We start from the raw sequence: 20,561 nt of genomic DNA on the forward strand, positions 1-20,561 counted from the left end.
GGATGATGCTGGTCTTAGACTGGCAGGTCCTCCTGTGTCTTATGTATCTATAAATCTCTAACTACTACTGATTTTTTTTTTTCCAGTGACACAATGCTGAGGTCTGGAGACTCTTTCTCAAGAGTCCCCTGGGGTTTTAAATGGTTTTGGTTTTAGGCTATTTAAATGTCACAACAGTTATTAATTCGGTATTCAAAACCAGACTTGATACCGTCACCTGGGGACTTCTTTATGCACACAGTGAACAAGAGAGTACAGTGGCGGGTCTAACCGGAGATCAAAGGCAAGCAGGAAGGGGTCTGTCCTCAGCACACAGCCACCACGCAATCACAGGAAAATCACGGCCATTTCTCTGCTTATTGCAAAGGTTGTGGACTGCGCCACTACAGGAAATATATAACCAACTAAAAACTGATCAAAATAAAAATGCCTCAAACTGATCAAAATAAAAAATTATAAATGTACAACCTCCTGTCAACATTGTATACTTCTATTTGATGATTTCTGTGTCAAATATAATATGGAAATGTTTCCAAGTTAAAAAAAATAAAAAAATAAAAAATAAAAATGCCTCTTTTGCTGTTTGTTTTGTTTTGTTTTGTTTTCCATCTCAAGTCCAAGAACTTCCTTGAAGTCATCAGCAGAGGGGTATGTGGGTGGGCTAAGGACCCTTCTCCAAGAAATAACTCTAAACTCTGTACCACACACACATCAGCCCTCATCCTCTGGCCTCATCCTCTACTTGGTTTAATAAACCTTTAGATCCCAAACTCAGGGCCAGAGCAAAGATGAGCCCCTTTTCAGTGAGGAGTTTCTGAACTTCCCTGACTATAAGAAGGGAAGGCTAATGAGATTACTGACCCCCCTCCCCGCCCCCTCCGCCATGATGCTTGCCCAGGATGTACTGGAGCCTGCATCCTCCGGTCAGGCCTCCCCCACTTTGAATGGAGGAGATACAGAGAAAACCCTGCCTCAGTTCCCCCTCTCACAGGCATCTGGGGCTTCCAGAAGCCTTGTGACAGGAAAGCCCCAACGCAGTCAGTTCCACAAACCAGCCCTGAATGTTCCCCAGCCCCATCAGTGTCATGGAGACAAGTGACTTCCACACGAAGCCACTGAAATTCACATCTACTCGTGCTAACTACTGCTGATTTTTCTTTAAAAGGCTACAAACAGAGCCAGGTGTGATGACTCACACCTTTACTCCCAGCACTCAGCAGGCAGATCACTGCTGAGTTCAAAACCAGTCTGGTCTACACAGCTAGTCTGAACTGCATAGAAAGACCTTGTCTTAAATAAAAAATAAATAAAATAAAAAACGAAGTAACACCAGAAATCTAGCTAGACACAGTGACATATGCGTGCAGTCTCAGTATTTGGGAAGATCCTTGAGACCAGGAGTTTGAATCATGTGTTAGCAAATCAGTGAGACCCCTTTTAAAACAAAATCAATCTCTCTCAATCTCTCTCTCTCTCTCTCTCTCTCTCTCTCTCTCTCTCTCTCTCTCTCTCTCTGTGTGTGTGTGTGTGTGTGTGTGTGTGTGTGTGTGTGTGTGTGTGTGTGTGTGTGTGTAAAGAAAAGGTGATGGAATATATGTTTGGGTCAGGTATCTGCAGCTCAAAATGGACATCAACTACAACAGAAGCATAGACCGAAAAGAAAGCAGGTTCAAAAACATCCCTGAATTTGCACTCAGTCATTTTAATACATAAATACAGCGCCATGCGTTATATTCATACAAATGGATGCAAGGAGGCTCTGTAGCCTGTGTCATTCTGGAGATGCAGAGGAATAAGCTGTTCCCTGACCTCACACTCAAATGATGTCACTACTGGGGGAATCATGGGGACAGAAGCTACAGGCCTTGGCTATGACCTTGCATGCACTCAAGAGACCAGCCAAACACTCTTCTCCCTTTACCCCCTCCCCAAAAGAAGACAGCTCTAGAACCTCAGACCAGTGAGCCAATGGAGAGAAAGGCTGTCTCCAAGACGTTCCCCAAGCCAGCTTCTGAGCCAGCTTCCTCGAAGCCCCCCACAGCACTGGCCCGCCCGGGAGACTGCCCTGGTTCAGCAGGCTCAGGGCAGACGAACACACATATCACACAGCAAGCAAGCTCTTTATCTGGAGCTACCTGGTCTCAGCACTAGATCTGAACCACTATGCCAATCCTATTCCTACCCAGAGCCTCTACAGGTAATACCTGAGACAAGGGCCGCCCAGACCCCAAGGTTGCAAAGCCCCTTCAGGCCACTGTCCACTTACTTCAACAAGGGGATCTGCCTCAGAGCAATTGGGCTATCTCACAGCATACCTACTGGATAAGCTTACTAACTAAAGATTTGCTGCTAGGGGTTTCTGACTCACTTGAACCAGTCCACATGAGGTCTGGGTGCCCCTCCCTCCCTTGAAACCAAACTACTTTCTGACCGACTTAGCATTTTAGGACCTCCGTTCCTTGGCCCAGACCTTCCCAGAGTAGGTCTCAGAGCTGTCGTTCCATTTCTTCCTCTACTGCAAATCTGAAACCACCAGAGACGTGAGGCTGTCTGTCTAGAAAGAAGGGACCACGGGCTCATAAAAAAGGAGCCAGGGAAAAAATGGTAGAAGCTGTGGAAGGGGCTCTGTCTTACTTAGGTTTCTACTGCTCCAATGAAACATAACCAAAAAGCAAGTTGGGGAGGAAAGGGTTTATCATTATTTATTTGGCTTACACTTCTGCATCGCTGTTCATCATCAAAGGAAGTCAGGACAAGAACCCAGAGGCAGGAGCTGATGCAGAGGTCACGGAGGGGTGCTGCTTACTGGCTTGCTCCCCACGGCTTGTTCAGCCTGTTTTTTTATACACCCCAGGACCACCAGCTCCAGGGATGGTACCACTCACAATGGGCTGGGCCCTCCCCCATCAATGACTAATTAAGAAAATGCCTTACAGCCGAATTATCATGGAGGCATTTTTTTTTTCTCAATTGAGGTTCCCTCCTTTCAGATAGATAACTCTAATTTGTGTGTTAAGCTGACCTAAGACTAGCCAGCCCAGGCAGGCAGAATATAAGATCCTGCATGGAGCCTTGGTTCTCAAGTGTATACAGCAGTACAGGGCTTCCACAGGAGCAGTGATGAGAAGAGTTCAGGTGCTAATCCACAGCAGAAGCTCTCAACTTTCCACGCAGATTAGAATCACCGGAGGAACTCGTTCAACAGAAGATTCCAGGTCAATCTGTCTCAGAAGAATGAGTCATTAAGTCCAAAGTAGGCCCCGAGAATTTACATTTCTCCATATCCGGAAACCACATTCTAGAAATATGATAAAGCACCACCCCATCACCTCCTCTACCGCAGTGCCAAGGAGTCATGCTGTCATGCCTCCTAAGGTCACTGAAATCATCCTCCCGCAGGTTGAACAGGTTACCTCCCATGAAGAGTTCCAAACAGCTACTGGAGACGGAACCATTATTTCCAGGTGGAAGAGCTCAACTCCATTTTGGGAAAATGACTTTGCCCAAAGACCGGGGATGGAAAGAAGGAAAAAGATCAACATCAGAGAAGCCTATACCTCAACCAGGTGACCGAAGTTAGCATACGTTTGCAAACCATGCTGACAGCGTAGACCTACAATGGTTTAACTGTCAACCTGACACAATCTAAAACCACCGGGGTTGATAGTCTTGGTCTCTAAGCACATCTGTGGGAGATCTTAACTGGGTTAAGTGAGGTAGGAAGGCTGGTCCTGAACATGGGCAGCAACCGTTTAGGCTGGGCCCTGAATGGCAGTGGCAATCAATGAACTTGGGCACCCATGAACTAATTATCTGTCTCAACTGGGGACATAACTAGCTCCTTTAAGTTCTTGGCTGGAGTCTCCCAAAATGAAGAATTAAATTTTGAATTGTGAGCTACAATACACCCCCCCCCCCGACACACACACACACACACACACACACACACACACACACACACACGCAAAGCTGCTTTTTGTCAGGGTGTTATAGCCCAGGAACATAAATGAAACAGGGCATTCATGACTCATAATATGAAGAGAATGGAACTTCACCTCCTGGCCCACAACCCCAATTTTATCAATAGGAAACTAACTTGATGCTCAAAACACCTGCCCAGTGTCCTTGGAACTCAGGATCAAAGGCAATGCGGGGTCCTGGGACAGAAAAGCTGAAGCAAGTATTAATTATATAAACCTAAACATAGCACAGGCTTTGGTTGACATCGTTTATCAACACTGATCGTGAGATGTGACCAGAGCCCTACAGGAATGCCACACAAAGAAATGAGGAAAAGCGGTGCTGGGTATGTCTCCATCATGTGAAAATGTTTTAAAATGTGCAGGTGGGTATGGTGGGACACACCTGTAATTCTAGCCCACAGGGCTAGCTAATATGAAGATCTCCAGTTCAAGTCTGGGCTACATAGAAATTCACAGCTAGCTTGTGTTGGAGAGATCCTTGGAGGGTGGGGGGCATAATGTAAACTATAAAATACACGCACATGCATAAAGCACCACCACGGTGGACTTTGAACAGTAACAGACTGTACTTTGATAAAGTTGGCAAATCACAGTACTCAAGAAAATAAAGAGCTTGGAGATAATGCTCAGTGGGAGGGCCTTTGCCCGGCAAGCTCAAGGCTGTGTGTGGGCTCTAAGTTCTCAGTTTAACACCAACTTTTTAAATTAAAAGAAACAAAGAAAAAAAATAAGGAAAACATTACTGCTTACCTTAATACAATAGAATGAGTTTTCTACATGACTGAAATCCAACAGAACATACTATGTGTACACACATATAGATAAATAAGAGTGTATAAGCAAACTTAAACCTTTCAATAAAACTGAACAAGTTCTCTCCTCCTCAAGGCCCCAAACCAGGAATCCAAACATTGTTCTTTCTACCTTTAATCCCATCACAAACCTCCTATCTCCAAATTAAACTTGGCTTACTCTCAAATTAAGTTCAAGTGGAACACGAAGCCTTAACTACAGTCTATCATGAATTAATTACAGTATTTCACAAATTACAATAATCCATGTCACCCAAAGCCAAAGGAGATGAAGGTTGTTTCAGCTTGAATTGGTCCTCAGTAATCACGCTCCTTCCTACTTACACTGAAAGGCAACACTAGTTTGTTTTCCTATTCGAAACAGAACTTAAGCCTAAAAGGTGACATCTGTCCACCTCTGGGAAACAGTTTTGCAACGCCTCACCTTCAAAACACCTTTATGATCTCGATGCTGAATTGGAGAAGTCCCCAGTCTGAAAGGCTACACTTACAAATACACAAGGTGTTTAGGAGGCCCTAGGGGCAACCCTCATGCAAGAAGAAACATCCACACCAGAGTAAGAAACAGTTTTAAGTTCCAAAGGAAGCACTTTATAAGTCAGACCTACGAGAAAACAAAGTGTGCCCTTACAATGGCTGCACGGGACTGAGCTGCATCATCCACTGCTCCAGAAGAAACAAACTGACTGAGTAAACCTTCTCTACATTAAAAAGTGAGGGCATGAGCCAGCTGTGGTGGCCTATGCCTTTAATTCCAGCACTCAAGAGGCAGCGGGACAGATCCTTAAGTTTGAGGCCAGCTTTGTCTATCTACATAGTGAGTTCAGGCCAGCCATGGCTACACAGTGATACCTTATCTCAAAAACCATTAATAAAAGCAAAAATGAAATGTTAGGAAATGCATTATATCACTATCAACCAAGACAAGAAATAAGTTATCTGTGTGTCACCTGAACACTGTCTTCAGCTAAAAGCAGCAATAAGTAGTTTTACTGACTTTTTTCTTAAGTAAATGAGCAATGGACAAGTAGAGTTTACATTATCTGAAAAGAACAGGTTTAGCTGACCCCCAAAAAACGAGAGTCCACTATGCACAAACGGTCTGACTCTCACCTGGGTCCTTAAATAGGAACAAGAGAGAAAGAGGGGGCTGTGGTAGCCACCAGCGGTCACAATCAACTCCAGGGAACAACTCCACTCAGGTGACTGCATTTCCGAGGAACCTGGGAAAGCATTACCCTCCTCCCAGATCCTGGAAACACATTTCTACTGGGGCTGCAGAGGGTGGGAGAGACTTTCTGTGGCCTCAAACACAAAGGTGAAGGTGGTGCTTTAACTACTTGTTATAAGAAGTGGGTGGCTGTGAACATGTAAAGTCTCCAGGCTAGTAAACAGGCTCCTTGAGGGTAGGCTTTGGGCGCCCACAACCCTGACACACTGGTGGTATCAATAAACACTCACAGAGTGAAAGTAACTTACTCAAAATACAATCTGAACAGCAATCCATCACACAGGCCAGATCAGGAAAAATAACACAGCTTTGTTGCCTCCACATCCCCTTCCAGCCCTAACCACCGTCCAGGATCTGATACAAGTAGCAGGCCTCTGTATCTGCTACTTAAACCATTTATCCACCCCGCTTGAAGGAAACATTCTACCAATCAAAGGCTACACACCACTCTTAACTTTAACCCAAAGGCAGTCCTGTAAGGGCTCAAGGAATACTGTGGCAAACCCTTATTTCACAAAACAGGCCAGGTATCAAGAGAAGGTGGAAAAAAGTAACACTGTAACTAGCCAAATCAGTAGCCAAGGCTCTCAGCAGATGAATCAAGACTTCAGACATTCAAATTTAGATAAGTCTATTAATCAAACTCAATGATACAATTTAATCCAGCTCGGAGCATAATGAAAAGCCAAGAAATCCCCACCTTAGGCAGATGCTTAAGGGCGGAAGGAAACAAGCCACAATGGAGTGCTGGGCCAGCAGCTTTCAGAAACATCCACATGACCACCTCCCTGCAGAGCCCTCTCCGGAGAGCCATTCACAGCTGGGAAGCCATAAACCAGTTTGGGTACTTTCTTCATCTACAAAACACCCAATTCACAACAGAGGACTCCTTTCCACCCACATTGCAAGAAGAAACGACACTCAACATCCCACAAGCAACAAAAAGATACATAGACAGATCAGCATCTGGTAACTTCAGAAGTTCCCGGTGTTCCCCAAAAGTTACCATTAACTTTCCCGAGGATCCTCAGCCACCTGAGATAGGACTGAAGCAAAGATGGGCTACGCTTTAAAGGATCTCCGAACTTCGAAATTTCACCAACTGTCGCTACTGTAGTTATCCTTAGTAGCAGAACAGGAAGAATGATAAGAAATTTAGTCAAAAGAGGAAGAGGACAAGGACAGGAAATAATCGATTCAAAACAGACAGCTATGAGGACAAGACAACTCCAGCTGGTAGGCCGCCTCCTCATTTCTAGCATCTTTTTTTTTTTTTTTCCTGCTTGATCAAGAAAGAGCCTATTTACAAAGGGAAAAAGTTTCAGACAGTCATCATACCCTAGGCTGGCTAATCGGTAGTTCTGTAGACGCTGGGAGTCAGCAACTGACAGCCAAATTAGAATTTTCCCTTTCCTTTTCCGTCCTAAGGTCTAATTTGTGGTATCTGTGTTCTCTCCTTTGAAGAAGGTAAGGACCATACAAAGATAAGGCATCAAACATTCCATCCCTAACGCATGCACCCAGCTCAAAACATACCAGGGCTGAGCCCTGATGCCCATGAACTTGTAAGTATATAAACGTATCTCTCTGGATAATCATCAGTGTCAGGTTTCTAAGAAAACAGATGTCTTTTGATTAGCAATAAAGGGCCCTCCATCACTCCCACATCAGTGGGCACTGACAGCAATGGACTTTATGCACATCCCAGCCAGGTGTGGCAATGCAACAATCAGCTCTTCCTAGGTATGTGGTGTAAATATGCTGATTGGACATAGATAGGTGGACTGTCAAACTTTTACATTACTCCTGACAAGCACCGTCAATGACACACTCCTTTACATGCTTAACTGCACAGACGTACAAGCAGTGTTCGGGAGTTCTAAACATGGAATATTTTCACTATGTTGATTAAAGTGGAAGAATGAAATTGGTCTCCCAAAAGCAACTGTGAGGTCCACTGTGACTGACTTCAAACGCATTTAAACGGAGAGAACAGCATTCACTCACCTCAATTAACTGGACATTCTGAGCCAGTTCATTCCTGGCTGTGGAGACAGGCCTCTATATTACAGGATGTCAACACCCCAGCCAGCACCCACTAACCACCTGCAGACCCCAAAACACGACAACAAGTGGTAGTGTCTCCAGACATTACCAGATGTCAGCATGGGAAAGCTGCTCGGCTGAGAATCAATGAGTTTTAAAGACATGGGTTGAGGATGTTCAGGGCTCCATCAAGTTTTTCAAGATATGAACCCTGAAAAAAAGTAATCTTGGATTTGCAAAAGTGAAAAACTGCCTCTATTTCCCAATCCAAATCTAATAGCAAATCAGATCCTAGAACGACAGGGAAGCTGTGCATGTACTAAAATGCAGTACGTTAAAACATATTTTCCCCCTTAGGCATGGAACGAGACACATTCATGAAGAGAATCCACTTCCACAGAAGACAGACTCGGCTTTTCTTTGGATGAGCGAGTGAGCAGGTACCCGGCACAATCAAGTCTGAAAAGAACGCCGAGACTCTTGACCCACGAGCGGCTCATCAAACGCGCTTCAGTTCTGCCCCGGCAGAGCAGAGGACTGATCAGAAGGGGTAAGAGTCTAGCTTCTGAAGCCGAGCAGGCTAAATCCTACGGAGACCACGAACAAGGACATAAAGGGTGGCGTGTGAGCCCAGGTGACCAGACCACACAGAAAAGCCCAGTGGCTGCGCTGAAGCCCACACAGGGGTGAAGAAATGAAGGGAAACCCCAAAAGCACAGAAAGGGGGAAATGAAGAGAAGGAAGAGACCCGTCTTCCTACCCAGCCTGCTAGATTCTGCTGAGTTTGTTTCTTTAAATTCACTGTTCACCCATACCAAGATTCTGGAAACTTTCTAACATAACTCCCGAAACCCTTTATTTCCTGCTCTAAGAGGAAAAAAAAAATGAAATGCTTTTAAATTTAAAAACGACAATGTAGCTTGCAATTGTTATATCAACATCAAGCTGGCTTCTATCATACACAGTAAAATAAGAACAATTTATTACCAGTCCTCACTGGCCCACCGCACACGCACACAGGCTTGATACAAGCTTATAAAGTGATCACCTGTAAAACGGACAAAGCTGAGAGAAAAAGACAAAGAAAAACAAGACAGTGAATGCTTCTGCAGCCAGGCTCCTAAGTGATATAATTAAAATGTTTGTTGACTTACAGACATCCCAAAATACTCAGCCAAAATTCATACATTACTAAATTGAGGCACATCCTTGAAGGAAAATCGATAGAGACATAAACAGACTGTATTATTTCCAGGTGCTTTCAGCTGCTCATGGAAAAGCCTCTGGATGACCCCAAGGGCACTCCAAACGCTAAAGGCCAAGTTTGGGCTGGAACGGCAGCCAGTGCCACAGTTCCCATGGTAACTCTGAAGCAGTTGCTTCCTCCAAGAATGCAGACAGAGAGAGAGGCAACCTGGCCCTCTCTGACTCTAGAAAAGATACCAAAGCCAACTTGGAAATCCTCAAGACCTTCACACATGTCAGATGGGCACAGAGGAGCAGTCAGGAGAACAGTGTAACCCTTCACAGCCACCTCTCCAAGGCCACTGAAGCATTTCCAAAGTCCAGAGCCTCCTTCACATGTAGCTAAGAACTTTCCAGAATGACTCTATATCCAAGCTCCACTCCCTACCAATGACTTTTCTTTCAATGTTTTTCAAATCTTAACTATCAGGAAAGTTTATGATCTGTTTCATACATCTTAGACACATTTTAACGAAGGGATGGTGGCCTAGCTTAGAGGAGATCAGAACCACAGTCCCAGACAAGCAGACAAGCAGCTGTGACATCAGGCGACCAACCCTGTCCCCCTGCTTTTTTACCAAGATAAAGGCAGAAAGTGCCACGCTCAGGTCTGGTGAAGGTTCAATGAATTATTGTTTGCAATGTGCTTACAACAGTAATTACAATGTCTGGTACAGCGTGCACGCGCACTAAAGAACACTCAAAAACATGATTTTAGCTTCTATACCTACATACAGATTAAGTACTTAAGCACTGATCAGAAATATGTAAAAACTTATTTTATGTTGGCAATTTAAATCTCTAGAATTAAGAACACATTTTAAAAAGATTTGTAAAACACACGAAGTACGCTGATTATATATGTGTACTGACTTTTAATCCAACGTGATTTTAGTAACCCAAAAATGTTTTTAGAGAGACATTCCTTACACTACATAGGCTGTACATCCAAAGAAAAGCGCAATCGTCGCTGCACTATTATTACCCTAAACTGTTGCTACAATCTTAACTACCAGTTCTAGCTATCTTCACCTGGAAAATGTGAGCTAAATGAAGCATAAACCATGGAAAGTATATCCCCAAGTTCCCCAACATTGCAGCTGTGGAGCACCCAAAATGCACCAAGAAGGAAAAGATATGTGTTGTAACTACACCGTGTGTGCTGGATTCTGAGGACTTCACCAAGTAAAAAAATAAAAATCTAATCACACATTCATTACACTGGATAATGATTATATACATAAATTAAACTGCTTTAGATATACCCGGTAAAAGAAAAACAATTGTTTCTTTTTATATTTTTAACGTGGCCCTGAGAACACTTAAAAGTTACATCTGGGGCTGGCCTGGATGACTCACACAGTATTTCAATGGGATGGCACTGTCCCTGACAGATAATGGCTTCAAGAGGAATTTACAGGGAGACACTCTGCGTTAAAAGGCACATATACCCACGATGCTTTCTGCAGACAGCCTCTCTTGCCATAAAGAGCCAGGCTCCAGCTGCACTGTATGCAAAGCCACAGTTACACAACAGCGCAGCAGTCTGGGGGCTAGCCCCGAAGAGCCCCAGTGGACAGCCGTGTCTCTAAGAGTGGTTCCTTACCAGAAGGAGCACATCGCTGTCAGTATGCAGTTACAGACAGCGGTAACTTCGGGGAGAGGGAGGTTTGGAGAACAGAGGCAACAGCGCGTGTGTACACCCACATCTGTAACACCAGGGACGTGGAACATCTTGATACATGGAGCCCGGAGCAGTGGGGGGAGTCACCCAGTGCGAGAAGGTGGTCACAACTGAGTGTGCGCGTCAAGGAGCAAACAGATGGGCAGGAGTGGTTACAATCTGTTTGGATGTCCAAGTCGAAGGAAAAGGGATGGAGCGGAGTTCCGGGGAAGGCAATCTTTTGGAGGCACGATCAACAGAGCTGATAACCAGATTGGGGGGACAAAGGGGAATTCAAGGAGGAATGAGCCGATGGATGAAGAAGCTACAACCGGAGGACAAGGCAGACCAGGAGATGGTGGTGCCGTTTGAGACACCGGAAGTTTCAGAAATAATTAGGAAAGACAGTTGATTCTCTGGACGAATGAAAGAATAAGCAAATGAACGTGCCCACAGCACTGTCACTGAAGGGGCACACCTTGCCCCACACTTTACTCTCAGGGGTTCAGAAGTGCTTTCTTTCTCATACAAAACCCACCATGTTCTCCACTGTATTGATCAAAGTCCTTATCGAGAAAAAAAAAACACACACACACACACACAAGCAAAACACGGCAAGTGCCCAGGGCCAAACCACATGGTGAGGGCAAGCGTCCATAATGGACTGAGTCAAGCCGCTTCGTCCTTTAATCGCGCTGCTTAAAGCCTCAAAGGCCAGTGCCAAGGCTTCCTCCCGGCCGTGGGATTGGAGGGCTAGACTCAATGAGTTGATAGTCTCTTTTTACTTCTCGCTATTCTGAAATCATCCCTGGCAGTTGTCCTCAGACAAAGATAAACAGATTCTAGATCTGGGTGGTGAAAGCAACCGCCTGTCCCAACATCAGCCATTTGAGAACACAGAGTTACACTGTGACAGATGGAATTGTAGCCCCAGATTCATACGCTAAAGCCCTAACCCCCAAACAATGATACAATCCTCCACTGGTATCATGGAAGACTGGTTCCAGAGGCCCCCAGGGTACCCAAATCCTCAAATGTTCATATCTCTTCTGTAACGACATCACACAGTCTTTGCACATCACCTAGGCATTGCATTCCATACATTCTACATCATTCTAGATTATATAGAGATCCAATAATGTCGATGGTAAGGAAAATTTATTAAGAAATACATTTCAGAGCCGGGCGGTGGTGGCGCACGCCTTTAATCCCAGCACTCGGGAGGCAGAGCCAGGCGGATCTCTGTGAGTTCAAGGCCAGCCTGGGCTACCAAGTGAGTTCCAGGAAAGGCGCAAAGCTACACAAGAGAAACCCTGTCTCGAAAAAAACAAAAAAAAACAAAAAAAAAAAAAAAGAAATACATTTCAGAAAAACTGTGTGTATATTTAGTACCGACTGAAGTTTTGCCATTGGTAAAAACCACAGATGCTGAAGGCCAAACGTATCTGGACACAGAGCATTAAAGAAGATATTTTGAAGCTGGGAGTGGTGATGCACACCTTTGATCCCAGCACTCAGGAGGCAGGGGCAGGAGGATCTCTGTGAGTTCCAGGACAGCCAGACTGTTACACAGAGAAACCCTGTCTCAGAAAACAAAACAAAACAGAAGACAGTTGAATGACCTGGTGTGGTGGAACATGCCTTTAATCCCAGCACTTGAAAGGCAGAGTTTGAGACCAGCATGGTCTACACAGCGAGGTCCGGGCTAGCGAGAGATACACAGTGAGACCTCATCTCCAAAAAGCAATATCGCCATATCGGGGCTGCAGGGATGCTTACTGGTTAAGAGCTCAGACGCCTCTTGCAGAGGGCGAGTTTGGTTCCCAGCACCCATGTCAAGCAGCTCAGAACTGACTCTTAACTTCAGCTTCAGGGGACCCAACACATTCTTCTAGCCCCCTTGGGCACCTGCACTCACACACTCACAAACATATAGTTAGGAGAAACTGTAAGTGCGGGAAGGTTACAGTTATACCAGATAATAAAAGTGGGACCTTCATCTAATAGACCCGCTACCCTCCTAAGACAGCAAGGACACAGCAGAGATGCCTTATCCTGGGCTTATACAAAAAAGAGAAGACCAGCAGGAAGAACATGCCTCACCAGACAACATGACATGGCATGATACCTTGGTCCAGAATGCTGAGTAAATTCACTCCGTTGCCTCAGTCACCTAGTCAGTAACATCCTTCTACAAAAGCTCAAGCAGACCCAAGCACACACTAAGCAGGAATGAACATCCTGGGCACAAGGCGACTTTCGAGATGGCTCTGGCTCAAAGTGAAGCAAAAACACAAAGTCACTGCCCTATCTCCTGTCTGCCCCCACACAAATGGCTCCTTTTCCTTCCAAGAGCCCCCACAAGTGAACTGCCCCAACCATGTCTCTATACACCTGCAACATGGCACAGGATAGATTTGTGGGAGGAGGGCCCAGCTCGCTGAGGATGGTGCCATCCCTGGGCTTGCGGTCCTGGGTTCTGTAAGAAAGCAGGCTGAGCAAGCCATAGGGAGCAAGCCAGTAAGCAGCACCCCTCCATGGCCTCTGCATCAGCTCCTGCCTCCAGGTTCCTGCCCCGATTGAGTTCCTGTCCCGACTTCACTGGTGAACCATGATGTGGAAGTGTGAGCCAAATAAATAATAAATAAACCTTTTCCTCCCCAACTTGTTTTTGATTATGGTGTTTCATCACAGCAATAGAAACTATAACCAAGACAACACCCAAGGGCTATGACAATACTCTAGGACTCAGTGACACTTATGGCCTTATCTGCCGCCTTCTGAAAGGTAACAAGGCACTGAGAAGAAGACTTCAGCCAAGGCCATGATCTATCACCCCTGGCATTGTCCTGGATCCCCGTCTTTTCACACAGATGTGAGTCAGACCCAATTACGTCATTCTATGCAGCAAGAACACATACTAAATACTGAGCATGTAAAAAGTACTTTGTAAACTATATCATATTAATATCTTATTCTTATCTCATTAGATGAAAGTTCAGGTCTTCCCAACTACTGGTTAGCCAAATGTATCTATTTCCCAAAACTGCCTTAAAAGAAGAAATGGCAAGAGAAGCTGAATGTCCCTCACCCAACTGTTTGGGGTCAGAAGTGTGTCAGCCTTTCAGGTACGTGCATCATATCCCATCCTCAACCAGAACTCCTAGGCTAAAATTTGTTTGTTTATCGCGCTGATGAATTAGTTATTTACTATCATCCTGATCTACAACCTGCCTACAGCACAATTTGGAGGAAACGATGTTAACCCAGGTTGAAACATTCAAGTCCATGTGTTTCATATACACTTTATATGCGCACTGAGTATAATCTTAGGCAATATTTCTAGTCCATCTGAATTTGGGCAATCTGTCACAAGGTCAAGGGTGGAACTGCCCATTTATGACATCATGTCGGTGCTCAAAAAGCCTTTGATTTTTTTTGGTAATGCTTTCTAAAAAAAAGTGCTAATCACCCTTAGCAATTAGGTAACTACAAATTAAAACTCTGAAACTTCATCTCACCCTCAGCAGCATGGCCAAGATGAACAAAACAACTGACAAAAAATGCTGGCAAGGTTGTGGAGAGAGAGGAACCTGCATTCACTATTGGTGTTAAGGCCAACTAGTGCAGCCCCTCTGAAAATCAGTATGAGAATCCAAAAACAAAAACCCCACTAACCATAAATCTAGCATATGACCCAGCTACACCGCTCCTTGGCACATGCCCAAAGGACTCTCTCGACTTCCTACTCCACAGAGTTAAGACTCTACTCAGCATGTTCACTGCCACCCTATTCACAATTAACTAGGAAACAGAAACAACTTAAATGTCCTGTCACAACAGGCTGACATGGGCAGCCTTATCTATGGAAAAACCAAAACAGTCAAGCTAGGGTGCCCCCCCCACACACACACACACACACACCTGGAATCCCAGCATGCCGGGCTGCAGCAGAAGGATCAAGTTTGAGGACAGCATCTGCTACAGAGTGAGACCATGTCTCAAAACAACAAAAGCCATTCAGGCTGCCCACCATGCCCATGGCTCTGGGGCAGGGTTTGTTTGGCCCCAGGAAGTCACCGTGCAGGTGCACAAAAAGGATTATGTAAGATTACCTTCAGGATGTGTAAAAGGGGGTATAAAGGAATTTGTTTCTGTCTTCAGGTTTCACAGCAGGACTACAAATGACCTGCCCCGACGAGAGAATTTACCAAACAAAGGCCACCAGATCACATTCCCTCACTGTCTGAAAGTCCTAGGGACCTGGCTATGTATGGTGTGGTAGGGCTCAGAGCAGAGGCTAAGATTCTGATTTCATTACCAACCTCAGGCCAGAAACCAGCTGTGCGTTCCTAAGTGTGTTGTCACACGTGAACTGTGAACTTCGGATCAAGTCGTCCGCCCAACACCTTCAGCCCACAGCAGGTTAGGAAACCATGGAGACAGGTGGAAACGGATGTCAAAAGGAAACCACCCGGCAAGTTCTGTTGGCAATCCCAGGACACATTCATTGCCTCTTAGTGGAGATGCCAGATGGTGAGATTTAGAAGAGAGATGGCCACTCAAAGAGATGAAGCTTAAGACACTCACAGAAGCTGTGAAAGGGACCAGATCCCTGTTGGCTACTCATACAGGTACAAGTCAGAGATGGGGAACGCCATGGGGACCCTAACATGGCACTGCTAAGTCAATCTAAAGAATGTTTTTCACTGCCACGGCCTGGAGGACTGAAAATCTCGGATGGATGTGTACTACTCCTCCAGGGAGCAGGGGAGGGAGGTAGGGAGGGGGTGTGGGGGTGTAGAAGGTGTAATCCCCTAAGGTTTTACCATCAGGGTCTCTATGCTATGTCCAAAGTGAACTGCTGAAAACATAAAGTCTTTTTAAAAGTCACGCTACTCCGATGGCCTACAGAAATGACTTCTTTTCACCGTGGCTGCGTACCTTTGATAGCCTCCTGTTGTAAAAGGGCGCTTTGACCACTTTCTGAGCTGCCTTAACTAAGTGCGTGGGCATTTAACAGCACAAATAGCATCATTTTGGTGTTGTTTTTTTTTCCCACCTCTGTCCTTTGAAAAGACCCTGAGAAATGTTTCCACCACTCATTTTAGGAAAGAGAAACAATTCCGAAGCACCAATTGAAATCCCTCTGGAGGGGAAAACTAATTTCCTAAGTCTTCGGGGTGGGGGGGGGGGGGGGCTGTCAAGAGTTCCCAGTTCATTTGTAAGAAAAGTTAGCTGGCTGGTTTTCCCAAACACTGCTCACTACAAACACTGCTCACTACTCTGGTTCAGCACTTGCAGCAAGCAATCTGGAATTCTGCCTCCTCCTAAACATCAGAAAATCATTTCCACAAGCCATGTCAGTCCCAGTCCAGACTGCAAGCCAGTCAGTCAGAGAAGCATGCCTGCCTTACAGAGCAACCCAGCCTGGCCTTGCCAGGGCAAATTAAGCTAATTCAAGAGATCAAATAAAGAACTCCAGGTTGCTCTGCAATCAGTGAGTCTCCGGGTGTTTTCAAGGGGTCATCCAGTCTGCTCCAGCAAGGGAGCCCCAGGGAGAATTAACAAGGATGAAAGCGCATGTCCCCAACACCTGGGAGCCGCTGTGTGTTGGAAATGTTCAGCCCCCCAACGTACACGACAGAGGTCAGGAATATGACAGGGTCAAAGAGAAAGGGAAGAATGACTGAAGCCAGGAGCATGTAGAGAGAGCAAAACTGAAAGCCTGGAATCCTGGACTGCAGGGAGCTGGAAACCACCTTCTTTACGCTCTGCTCATTTTCAAGGGGCCAGTCTCTCCACAGGTGGGCTGATCAAGCCAGCAAGCAGCCAGAGCTCCTACAGCAACTCCCCACCCTGAGACTGCACATCTAAGGGGCTAAGAGCCAGGCAGGTAGTGAGCTGTAACTCCAAGCTTTACATTCGCACAAAGTTCTCAATTTCGTCCTCAGACTACTGGGACCTCTTCTTTCCTCAAGCAAAACTACGGTAACCAACCAGGATGCGCCAAAGTTGAAGGTAGGATTGTCCCTTGTGGTCACTTAGGAACGACCTGGAGGTCTAAAACCTTAAGTGTCTGAAGTGCACTTTCTTCTTGCTGCCTTCGCTATAATAAACTGGGCACATTCGTGAAAGTCTGTTTCTAGATCTCTGTATCTATAAACACTTCGAAAGTGAACAACCGAGGGAGTGCCCACAGGCAGTTTAGATGTTTTGATAAAGTAGTGACCTTTACACTAGAAAACCACTGTTGATAACTGTACCAAAAAACCCAGGCTTGAAACACACCCAAAATTATTTTCATTCCTCCTCAAAATCCCTGCAGGAAAGCCTGCAATGGGTGAGGAGCAGAAAAGGAGTCACCACGGGAGGGTACCTAGCAAGCCACTGGCCAATGGGCTGTTTCATTTGGGGGTCAACCAAGGAGCAGGCCTGTGCACCTCCAGCCCAAACTGGGACCTGTTCATCTCAGACACTGACTCAAACTCAGCAGGATCCGCCTTAAACCTGTTAGCAAAATAAGGAAAGCCAAATAAGGGGCAAATTGCCGACCTAAACAGGCTCAGGGTGCCAGGGCCCACTCCACTTAGCGCCCAGCTGTGTCCCCAAGCTATTCACAATACTACTGTAAGTCACGTCTGCCATCCATTAACCACCACCCAGCATCCCGCGCACACCTTCCGGGAGAGTCGTTATTGTGTATAAATTACAGCGTTTTGCAAATCAAACCCCTCCACACAATGCCAGGCTAACAGTGCTCAAAAGGGAGGTGCCGTCGGGGCATTAAAAGTAGCCCATCAAATTCTTGCAGAACCACTTGCTTAAATCGAAATAAACCAAAGGGGCAGAGCGGCTGGGAGAAACTTTGGCTCAGGAGATTTAAGCCTTGGAAATGCCGAGCAGGGCGCAGGGACTGGAACCAGGCACAAAAGCGCCCTGCACCGAGGCACGGACCTCTCATGTGAGACGTGACAGCAGCTTTGTGCCGGATCACGAATAGTTCTAAATACAGTAAGTTCTCCCCGGCGATCGCAGCCTTCCGCTTCCTAGCGCCGGGGCCCTCTGATCCCAGGCTATTCTTCCCAGGCACGCGCGCCCGGCGACCCGGCCACGGCTCGGTCCCACGCCCGCCCGCAGGCCAGGACTGCTTGTGCTCCCGAGGGCTCTTGGTCCTCGGTCCCCGGTGTCCGCCCGCGGAGGGCGCCCCACCCCCCACGCCAGCCCGGGGCCGGGAAAGGCGAGGGCTCGCAGAAAGGTGTGCATCCGAGGTGCGGGTGCCTGGGGACGCCCAGGCCGCGGCGGGGCCGAGGGCACCAGCGGGGCGCGCAGGGGGACGCGCTCCCTGGCCCTTCCCGGGCCGTCCCCGCCCGCCGGCCCCTCTCTCCCAACTCTGCCTAGCCGCCCAAGTTTGCAGCCCCCCGCCCGTCGCCTTACCTCGCTGCTCACCGCACGCCGAGGCCGGAGGGCAGCAGCGCGGGTCCCGGGGCGGCGGCCGCGCTGCGCCCGCCCAGATGCCGCTCTTTGTCTACGCCGCTCACTCCTCCTCCCGCCGCCGGGCGGACGCTGCCGGCCCGGGCGGACCCCGCCGGCCCGGGAGCCCCGAGCCTGCCCGCCGCCGAGCCCTCCCCGCCGCCGCCGCCGCCGCCCGCTCGGCCGCGCGCCCCGGCCTGCGATCCGCGGCGGCGACCCTCCCGCGCAGCGCCCGCCTCCGCGCGCTCCCCGCCCGCCCGCGCTCCTCCCCGGCTGCCGTGGCGCCGCCCAGGGGCCGGCCCAGCTCGGCGCGCGCCGGGCGGGGGACCCACCTGGGAGTCCCGGCAGGACCCGGGAAAAGCGCCGCCTGCGGGCTTCACGCAGCAACCCGCTCTCGATCGGAGTTGGGGACCGGCGAGCGTGGGGCGAGGGGAGTGGGGGGTGTGGAACGAGGGGAGAATGCACTGCAACTTCCAGCCAGCGAGACCCACCGGGTGGTCTCCGCACCCCCGCTGTGCGTTGGCCTCTTACAGCGACCACCCCCACCCCACGCACACCCCCTCCCCGGAAGCATTCCCACGGCACTCTCAGCCAAGCAGGCCTGGTGTCCGTCAGAAAAGTGACTTACATAAAAATGTCACTTCCTCCCAGTAATTGCTTGTGGGCATTTTCTTTATTTATTTGCCTTGCATCTATTTACTTTCCCAACCAGACACTTTTTTAACTCCATCCTCCCAGGCGGGACCACTTCCTAGGGGGAGGTGAGGAAACCCGACCTCCGCTGCCTCCCAGGCGCCCAGGCCAGCTCCATGGAGCCCGGGATTTCTCCTTTAGAGCAGGAGGAGACTGGGAAGGCTTTAGAAGGCGCCCCAGCTCAGGCAGCCTTGAGTAGTGACTAACCTGTAAGCAAACTTGGAAAGCTAGAATCCTAGAGCAAGAGGAAGGAACACACACGCCCCACACACCGGAATCCAGATGTTTCTTCTCCAAGCTCCTTCTCTCATGGTTCTCCGAAGGAAGCCCTCATATTCAAATGAATTCAGTTTTCTGGTTGGGTAGCTCACATTTATGTTAATGAGATTCTACCCTGGCCCTTGGCTCCTCCTTATTAAGGCAGAAACAATTCACCCTAAGTGACCAGTCAGCTGCCTCCCTCCCTGAAGGAAGTTCCCAGGCATGGGTAACCTGAGGAAGCTTGGCACTGTAGTCATAGCACGACTTGACTGTAGGCTTCCTGAACTGTGTTTCCTTACACAGGCGGTTCACAGCCTTTCTCAACGTTATCACATGAGATGTTTACCTGCCCCCTATGTAAAGTACCTGGCACATAGCCGGAGAGTAGGGCATTAGGTACAAAATCAGCATATCCGACATCCGCTTCCAGTCGGAGATGCTATCTCCACTCATCCTTTTGTGCAGACCTCATCCTGCTAATACCTAGCTTTATAATAGGGAAAGCAGAATGCTAATCAATAATTTAGCGCTGTTTAAAATTCGTCTACTCTAAATAAGTAGGCAATGTGGACCCAGTTTTTTAGCTTTTGCTTTGAATAGTAGTTTCTCTCACTGATGCTTTGTTGAGCCCTGAGGGGAGGGAGGTTTCAACAAGAATGGCTCCTATAGGCTCAGATGTTTGTGTGTTTAGTCCCCAGTTGGTGAATTGTTGGGGTTAGGATGTATGTCCTTGTTGGAGAAGGTGTGTCACAGGGGTGGGCTCTGAAGTTTCAACAGCTAGGCCAGGCCCAGTGTGTCTCTCTCTCTGCCTGTGGACCAGGGTGTAGTTCTCAGTTCCTTCTCCAGCACCATGCCTGCCTGCTTGCTGCCTCTGAAACTATAAGTAAACCCCCAATTAAATGCATATATGTGTGTGTATGAGTTTTGTATATGTGTGTGCATATATATGGTGTCTCTTCACAGCAATATAATACAAACTAAGACAATTCCCAATGGCACCCTGCATTTAAACTCAATAGCTCCTTCTCAAACCCTAGCCCACCTAGTTTTCCTTCAAACAGATGACATTTTTGCTGTTACCTAAAAGTCCGCCATCTTGTCGTAAGGTGTTTAATTCTCCTTCCTTCCTTTTCTGGCCTGCCTGTCTCTCTGTC

At 47.3% G+C, this 20,561-nt stretch overlaps 1 protein-coding gene across 3 annotated transcripts in view; it reads right to left on the reverse strand.

Moving 5' to 3' along the window:
• Nck2 (NCK adaptor protein 2) overlaps window positions 1–19,460 on the reverse strand; it is a 132,515-nt gene extending 113,055 nt beyond the window's left edge. For 2 of the 3 annotated variants that reach the window (XM_076557332.1, XM_076557330.1), the window contains exon 1: window positions 18,418–18,611. The gene's annotated coding sequence lies outside the window, so the exon portion shown is untranslated. Of the gene's footprint in view, window positions 1–18,417; window positions 18,612–19,353 lie in introns of those variants that run through there. The other variant, XM_076557331.1, reaches the window with a different exon arrangement.
• Window positions 19,461–20,561: the final 1,101 nt, after the last annotated feature.

This window comes from Peromyscus maniculatus, chromosome 21 (genome assembly GCF_049852395.1).
Source record: "Peromyscus maniculatus bairdii isolate BWxNUB_F1_BW_parent chromosome 21, HU_Pman_BW_mat_3.1, whole genome shotgun sequence".
Classification (NCBI taxonomy): domain Eukaryota; kingdom Metazoa; phylum Chordata; class Mammalia; order Rodentia; family Cricetidae; genus Peromyscus; species Peromyscus maniculatus.